This window comes from Limanda limanda, chromosome 16 (genome assembly GCF_963576545.1).
Source record: "Limanda limanda chromosome 16, fLimLim1.1, whole genome shotgun sequence".
Classification (NCBI taxonomy): domain Eukaryota; kingdom Metazoa; phylum Chordata; class Actinopteri; order Pleuronectiformes; family Pleuronectidae; genus Limanda; species Limanda limanda.
In genome coordinates this window covers 1,298,818-1,307,584 of record NC_083651.1, presented here as the reverse complement: position 1 = coordinate 1,307,584, position 8,767 = coordinate 1,298,818, and positions in this window count along the sequence as shown.

Genomic DNA, 8,767 nt, shown 5'->3' with positions numbered 1-8,767 from the left:
TTCAGCTCCACCAATCACAATCAACCGTGTCAGCAGCTGCTCGCTGGTTGCCGTGCAGAATACGTCTGAACTGAAAATACCTTCAGTCAAAATGAATCGATGAGAAATGTGAAATAATCTGTGAACCGGACGAGAGAATAAATCACAACGTGTTTTTAAATCAGTTTGAAACTGGGATGAAGGAACGTCTACACAATGTAACACAAAAAGGATCCAAGAGAACAACATCATATTATTGTCGAGTGATGATGAGGAAGTTTCAATACGTCTCTATCATGAGGAGCCTGTCTTCTGTGCAGTGACCAGCAGGGGGCGACTCCACTGGTAGTTTCTAAAGAACTCTATGAGGAAGTGCTTCTCACTTTGTAACGTCAGGAACATTCCGGAGTTTCAGGATGATTGACTCTGTGATGAGTGAAGGGGCGGGACTTGAAGGGGCGGGGCCTGTTTCCACTTCACAGACTCGTCAACGTGACTTTTCCTGGATCAGAGGAAGTTCAGCTTCGTTTAGCTTCGTCACTAATCGACTTCAAATTCCAGCAGCAGACGGGTCAGCGTGTTGTAGAAGAATCTGCTGAGTCGCTGACCTGCAGGTCAACGATCAACCAGGTGACGGATGTTTCACCTGATGACTCCGAGTCGAGTCCGACAGACGTTTTCGTGTCCGACTGAGATTTTAATAAAAACTCACAAGTGTTTATCCCTCTGAGATTCTGATTTAAACAATCACAGCAATGAGGAGATTATTATTTCTAAATCCTTTTTCACTCGAAGTACAGAAAATGTGTTTTTGAATATTACACAGAGATTATCTTCTCCAGCAGCTGAGGATTTAACGTCTCAATCTGGGAATCAAACCCCCGGCGCCGCTCGGAGCGTTTCCAGACGGGAGTCAAAGCTTTAAATCGACAGTTTGTTTTTATTCTGGGACAAATCTTTATTTACCTCAGACTCATCCGGCCTCTGAAGGAAACTGTCTCTGCTCTGATTGGACGAACGTTCGGATTCATCAGCGACTCGTCATCTCACTGTGAAACTGTCAGATCTATGTTATAACAGTAGATCTTCGTTCCTCCTCCTCTGAAGTGCGCAGGCGTAATCCATCCTCCTGGCATTTTGAATACGGAAGTGAACAGGAAGACACTCCCAATGATGTTATAGTTGCTCGGCAACCTGTTTACTTCATTAAAAGCCTTCACTCAGCAGATGCCATGACGGCCAAAGAATATTATCAATTGGAGAAAAGATTATTATGTTTTCTGCTATAGCAAAACAATCCTGACTGTCCACATTCGGATCCTCGAAACCAAAGCAACAACATTAAGTCAACAACGTCACTCTGTCTGACCTCCAGGACTTTATCAGACAGCTGTGAGACTGACCAACAATTTAACACACACACATTTCCAGCTAGTTTCAAGATTGAACATTCTGAGAATCAAAAGGTTATGCTAATAATCTGTATGAAGGCCTAATATCTAACTAAAAAAACTTCTATCTTTATTGTTAAGAGTACAAATATAATTTGAAATGCTTCTATCTTTATATGTTTAGAATTCTGTCAGACACAACCTATAGTTAAAAGTTGGAAATCCCAACACTTTACAAGAATCTGATGAAAAGATTCATGTTTAACTGAATCAAAACTCCTCCTCTCAGTGAACGAGCGGTGGATCGTTGACCCGGACGAACTCGTGAGTCGGTTTCGTCCTCAGCTGCTCGGAGCGACTCAGGGATTCAAAGAGCTTTGATCTGCGAGGCGGAGACGGATCAGTCGGATCAGGATCTGAGTCTTCAGGAGGTCTTCAGAGAGGTTCAGAACCTGCTGGTTCCCTTCAGGTCCTGTTGATCCAGACCTCAGCTCTTCACAAACCTCTGGAGGAGGAAGTCTCACCTGAGGACACGCCTCCTTCACACCAGCTCTCAGGACGAGTCGTGGAAACGCTCAGTGGATCAAAGGCTGGATTTGACTGTCCGAGCCAAACAGATGTTTCCAGAAGGTTTTCTATCGAGAGGCAGAGACACTCAAACGCTTTAGTTTTAAAATACATCGTCGTTATGGTTACACGACTCTAAACAAAGATGGACGAAGCATTTCAAAACAGGAAACCAAGATATCTGGGCTACGAATGCTGCCACCTGGTGGAGATGATGTTTTTTACAGTCAGAGTCTGTGCAGCAGTGATCATGGAGGCGGCTCCGAGGCCCCGCCCACACTCTCAACCAATCAGGAGCAAGTCTCAGCTGTCAATCATAACTTGAACAAACATATGTGAGACGAGAACGACTGAAACATTTATTTTAGTTATTTTCTGCTTATGATAAATAATTGAAAATAGTTTCTTGTGTTCAGTCGTGATCTTTCGTGAGGAGGAGGAGGATAGAGGAGAGAGGGAGGAGGAGGAGGAGGAGGAGGAGGAGGAGGAGGAGGAGGAGGAGGAGGAGGAGGAGGAGGAGGAGGAGGAGGAGGAGGAGGGAGGAGGAGGAGGGAGGAGGGAGGAGAGAGGAGGAGAAAGGAAGGGAGGAGGGAGGAGCAGGAGGGAGGAGAAGGAGGAGAGATGGAGGAGGAGGAGCAGGAGAGAGGGAGGAGGGAGGGAGGAGAGAGGAGGAGGAGCAGGAGGGAGGGAGGAGGGAGGAGGAGGGAGGAGGGAGAAGGAGGGTGGAGGAGGAGGGAGGAGGGAGAAGGAGTGAGGCAGGAGAGAGGAGGAGGAGGAGGAGGAGGAGGAGGAGGAGGAGGAGGAGGAGGTCTCACTGTGATTCAACACAAAGATGATTTCCTGCAGCTGCATCTTAATTCAGAACCAGATGAAACAGTTTATTAATAATGTGTGAACAGATATGAATCTGCTGAGATCCTCCAGAGGAGCTGGAGGTGTGAACCTTCACGTCCTCAGAGCCCCCTGCTCTCTGCCTCTGGAGGAGGAGGAGGAGGAGGAGGAGGAGGAGGAGGAGGAGGAGGAGGAGGAGGAGGAGGAGGAGGAGGAGGAGGAGGAGGAGGAGGAGGAGGAGGAGGAGGAGGAGCCTCCTGCTCCTGCCTCTGTCTCCTGAGCAGAGATGGGTTCGAGTCTCTTCACCTGAGGAACTCAGATCACAGCTCGTCCACCATGCAGCAGCAGGCTCCTCCTACTTACAGCAGGCTCCTCCTACGTACAGCGGGCCCCTCCCACTTACAGCACGCTCTGATTCTCTTCATTGACATTGACTTCATTGATTTTCAGAAGTTATTGTTGTTCTCGTTCTGGACATCAGATCATCTCAGATCTTGTCAGATCTCTGGACATGTTTCCAGTCAGAACCTGAAGGTCTCTGAGCAGATCTGTCTCTTCACACTGAGTTTGATTCCCCCCCCCCCCAGAGGTCCAGGACCTGGACTCCACCTTCAGTCTCACCTCAACAAAATGTGTCTTCACCACCTCAGAGACATGTCTCCGCTCCTTCCTCTCTGACTCCATGACCCTCCTCTTCATCACCTCCCGTCTGGACCAGTCCCAACACACGTCCTTGTCTCCCTGTGTCTTTGTGTGTATGTGTGTTGTTTGTGTTCTTGTTTTGTTTTTGTCCTTGTCTTGTTTGTGTTCTTGTCTTGTTTGTGTTCTTGTCTTGTTTGTCTTCTTGTCTTGTTTGTGTTCTTGTCTTGTTTTTCTTCTTGTCTTGTTTGTGTTCTTGTCTTGTTTGTCCTCTTGTCTTGTTTGTCCTCTTGTCTTGTTTGTGTTCTTGTCTTGTTTGTGTCCTTGTCTTGTTTGTCTTCTTGTCTTGTTTGTGTCCTTGTCTTGTTTGTCTTCTTGTCTTGTTTGTCTTCTTGTCTTGTTTGTCTTCTTGTCTTGTTTGTGTTCTTGTCTTGTTTGTGTTCTAGTCTTGTTTGTCCTCTTGTCTTATTTGTCCTCTTGTCTTGTTTGTCCTCTTGTCTTGTTTGTCCTCTTGTCTTGTTTGTGTTCTTGTCTTGTTTGTGTTCTAGTCTTGTTTGTCCTCTTGTCTTATTTGTCCTCTTGTCTTATTTGTCCTCTTGTCTTATTTGTCCTCTTGTCTTGTTTGTGTTCTTGTCTTCTTTGTGTTCTTGTCTTGTTTGTCTTCTTGTCTTGATTGTGTTTTTGTCTTGTTTGTGTTCTTGTCTTGTTTGTGTTCTTGTCTTGTTTGTGTTCTTGTCTTGTTTGTGTTCTTGTCTTGTTTGTGTTCTTGTCTTGTTTGTGTTCTTGTCTTGTTTGTGTTCTTGTCTTGTTTGTGTTCTAGTCTTGTTTGTCCTCTTGTCTTATTTGTCCTCTTGTCTTGTTTGTGTTCTTGTCTTGTTTGTGTTCTTGTCTTGTTTGTCCTCTTGTCTTGTTTGTGTTCTTGTCTTGATTGTGTTTTTGTCTTGTTTGTGTTCTTGTCTTGTTTGTGTTCTTGTCTTGTTTGTGTTCTTGTCTTGTTTGTGTTCTTGTCTTGTTTGTCTTCTTGTCTTGTTTGTCTTCTTGTCTTGTTTGTGTTCTTGTCTTGTTTGTGTTCTTGTCTTGTTTGTGTTCTTGTCTTGTTTGTGTTCTTGTCTTGTTTGTGTTCTTGTCTTGTTTGTCCTCTTGTCTTGTTTGTCCTCTTGTCTTGTTTGTGTTTTTGTCTTGTTTGTGTCCTTGTCTTATTTGTCCTCTTGTCTTGTTTGTGTTCTTGTCTTGATTGTGTTTTTGTCTTGTTTGTGTTCTTGTCTTGTTTGTGTTCTTGTCTTGTTTGTGTTCTTGTCTTGTTTGTCTTCTTGTCTTGTTTGTGTTCTTGTCTTGTTTGTGTTCTTGTCTTGTTTGTGTTCTTGTCTTGTTTGTGTTCTTGTCTTGTTTGTCTTCTTGTCTTGTTTGTGTTCTTGTCTTGTTTGTGTTCTTGTCTTGTTTGTGTTCTTGTCTTGTTTGTGTTCTTGTCTTGTTTGTGTTCTTGTCTTGTTTGTGTTCTTGTCTTGTTTGTGTTCTTGTCTTGTTTGTGTTCTTGTCTTGTTTGTCCTCTTGTCTTGTTTGTCCTCTTGCCTTGTTTGTGTTCTTGTCTTGTTTGTGTTCTAGTCTTGTTTGTCCTCTTGTCTTATTTGTCCTCTTGTCTTATTTGTCCTCTTGTCTTATTTGTCCTCTTGTCTTGTTTGTGTTCTTGTCTTGTTTGTGTTCTTGTCTTGTTTGTCTTCTTGTCTTGATTGTGTTTTTGTCTTGTTTGTGTTCTTGTCTTGTTTGTGTTCTTGTCTTGTTTGTCCTCTTGTCTTGTTTGTCCTCTTGTCTTGTTTGTGTTCTTGTCTTGTTTGTGTTCTTGTCTTGTTTGTCTTCTTGTCTTGTTTGTCTTCTTGTCTTGTTTGTCCTCTTGTCTTGTTTGTGTTCTTGTCTTGTTTGTGTTCTTGTCTTGTTTGTCTTCTTGTCTTGATTGTGTTTTTGTCTTGTTTGTGTTCTTGTCTTGTTTGTCCTCTTGTCTTATTTGTCCTCTTGTCTTATTTGTCCTCTTGTCTTATTTGTCCTTTTGTCTTGTTTGTGTTCTTGTCTTGTTTGTGTTCTTGTCTTGTTTGTCTTCTTGTCTTGATTGTGTTTTTGTCTTGTTTGTGTTCTTGTCTTGTTTGTGTTCTTGTCTTGTTTGTCCTCTTGTCTTGTTTGTCCTCTTGTCTTGTTTGTCCTCTTGTCTTGTTTGTCCTCTTGTCTTGTTTGTCTTCTTGTCTTGTTTGTGTTCTTGTCTTGTTTGTGTTCTTGTCTTGTTTGTGTTCTTGTCTTGTTTGTGTTCTTGTCTTGTTTGTGTTCTTGTCTTGTTTGTGTTCTTGTCTTGTTTGTCTTCTTGTCTTGTTTGTGTTCTTGTCTTGTTTGTGTTCTTGTCTTGTTTGTGTTCTTGTCTTGTTTGTGTTCTTGTCTTGTTTGTGTTCTTGTCTTGTTTGTGTTCTTGTCTTGTTTGTGTTCTTGTCTTGTTTGTGTTCTTGTCTTGTTTGTCCTCTTGTCTTGTTTGTCCTCTTGCCTTGTTTGTGTTCTTGTCTTGTTTGTGTTCTAGTCTTGTTTGTCCTCTTGTCTTATTTGTCCTCTTGTCTTATTTGTCCTCTTGTCTTGTTTGTGTTCTTGTCTTGTTTGTGTTCTTGTCTTGTTTGTCTTCTTGTCTTGATTGTGTTTTTGTCTTGTTTGTGTTCTTGTCTTGTTTGTGTTCTTGTCTTGTTTGTCCTCTTGTCTTGTTTGTCCTCTTGTCTTGTTTGTGTTCTTGTCTTGTTTGTGTTCTTGTCTTGTTTGTCTTCTTGTCTTGTTTGTCTTCTTGTCTTGTTTGTCCTCTTGTCTTGTTTGTGTTCTTGTCTTGTTTGTGTTCTTGTCTTGTTTGTCTTCTTGTCTTGATTGTGTTTTTGTCTTGTTTGTGTTCTTGTCTTGTTTGTCCTCTTGTCTTATTTGTCCTCTTGTCTTATTTGTCCTCTTGTCTTATTTGTCCTCTTGTCTTGTTTGTGTTCTTGTCTTGTTTGTGTTCTTGTCTTGTTTGTCTTCTTGTCTTGATTGTGTTTTTGTCTTGTTTGTGTTCTTGTCTTGTTTGTGTTCTTGTCTTGTTTGTCCTCTTGTCTTGTTTGTCCTCTTGTCTTGTTTGTCCTCTTGTCTTGTTTGTCCTCTTGTCTTGTTTGTCTTCTTGTCTTGTTTGTGTTCTTGTCTTGTTTGTGTTCTTGTCTTGTTTGTGTTCTTGTCTTGTTTGTGTTCTTGTCTTGTTTGTGTTCTTGTCTTGTTTGTGTTCTTGTCTTGTTTGTCTTCTTGTCTTGTTTGTCCTCTTGTCTTATTTGTGTTCTTGTCTTGTTTGTGTTCTTGTCTTGTTTGTGTTCTTGTCTTGTTTGTGTTCTTGTCTTGTTTGTCCTCTTGTCTTATTTGTCCTCTTGTCTTGTTTGTCCTCTTGTCTTGTTTGTGTTCTTGTCTTGTTTGTGTTCTTGTCTTGTTTGTCCTCTTGTCTTGTTTGTCCTCTTGTCTTGTTTGTCCTCTTGTCTTGTTTGTGTTCTTGTCTTGTTTGTGTTCTTGTCTTGTTTGTCTTCTTGTCTTGATTGTGTTCTTGTCTTGTTTGTGTTCTTGTCTTGTTTGTGTTCTTGTCTTGTTTGTCCTCTTGTCTTGTTTGTCCTCTTGTCTTGTTTGTGTTCTTGTCTTGTTTGTGTTCTTGTCTTGTTTGTCCTCTTGTCTTATTTGTCCTCTTGTCTTGTTTGTCCTCTTGTCTTGTTTGTGTTCTTGTCTTGTTTGTGTTCTTGTCTTGTTTGTCCTCTTGTCTTGTTTGTCCTCTTGTCTTGTTTGTCCTCTTGTCTTGTTTGTCCTCTTGTCTTGTTTGTCTTCTTGTCTTGTTTGTCCTCTTGTCTTGTTTGTCTTCTTGTCTTGATTGTGTTCTTGTCTTGTTTGTGTTCTTGTCTTGTTTGTCCTCTTGTCTTGATTGTGTTCTTGTCTTGTTTGTGTTCTTGTCTTGTTTGTCCTCTTGTCTTGATTGTGTTCTTGTCTTGTTTGTGTTCTTGTCTTGTTTGTCTTCTTGTCTTGTTTGTCTTCTTGTCTTGTTTGTCCTCTTGTCTTGTTTGTCTTCTTGTCTTGATTGTCCTCTTGTCTTGTTTGTGTGTATGTGTGTTGTTTGTCTTCTTGTCTTGTTTGTGTTCTTGTCTTGTTTGTGTTCTTGTCTTGTTTGTCCTCTTGTCTTGTTTGTGTTCTTGTCTTGTTTGTGTTCTTGTCTTGTTTGTGTCCTTGTCTTGTTTGTGTTCTTGTCTTGTTTGTGTTCTTGTCTTGTTTGTGTTCTTGTCTTGTTTGTGTTCTTGTCTTGTTTGTCCTCTTGTCTTGTTTGTCTTCTTGTCTTGTTTGTGTTCTTGTCTTGTTTGTCCTCTTGTCTTGTTTGTCTTCTTGTCTTGTTTGTCTTCTTGTCTTGTTTGTGTTCTTGTCTTGTTTGTCTTCTTGTCTTGTTTGTGTTCTTGTCTTGTTTGTCCTCTTGTCTTGTTTGTCCTCTTGTCCCCGGACGAGTTTCCTGTGAAACTCATAAACCAAAGTGATCGTTAGTGAGAGGTGGACGCTGGTGAGCAGCTGTGGAACCAGATGTTTCTCCCTGAGGAGGACAGACATGAGTCCTCTGTGTCTTTGACCTCTCACCCATTCATCAGTTGGACTGACAGCCCCCCCCCCCCCCCCCCCCCCACCACTCAGCTGCTCGCTACCTGGAAACGTTTGAGACGCGTCTGGACAAGTCGAGTTTGTCTCATCGTCTCAGAGCTGAAGGTTCCAGACGCTGAGGGAACGAACCAATGGGATCAAACAGGAAGCTGTCACATGACTGATGAGGAGTAACAAACATAAACTGTTTGTAAAAATCTACAATCAAAGAAGTGTAATCATATTGTGATACAATGAAGGATAAATATATTCAAGAGGGCGGTACTCTCCCAACCTGTCGTGACTGGTCTCTAGTGGTGAAGGTTTGAATCAGTAACACGTCGGTGCGTGTGTGTGCGTGTGTGTAAGTACAGATATATAAATAAAAAAACTTTTTACAGAGGAGAAATGAGTCAAAACAGAGATAAAATAAAACATCTAATTACTATCATATATAAATATATATTATGTTATATTATATACTATATATACTGTACTATTTTTATATACTGTCTAACAATAACATGACCATCATATCATCAGTACTATCACCATCATCTTGCCACTGCACCTTATCTACCTATTTATCTTGTGTTTCTGTTTTTATTCTTTCTACCTCAATATTTTTTATTTTATTCTATTGTATTGTATTTTATTGTATTCAAATATACCGGCTGCTATGACGACTTAATTTCCCTTCAGGGATGAATAAAGTTATCTATCTATCT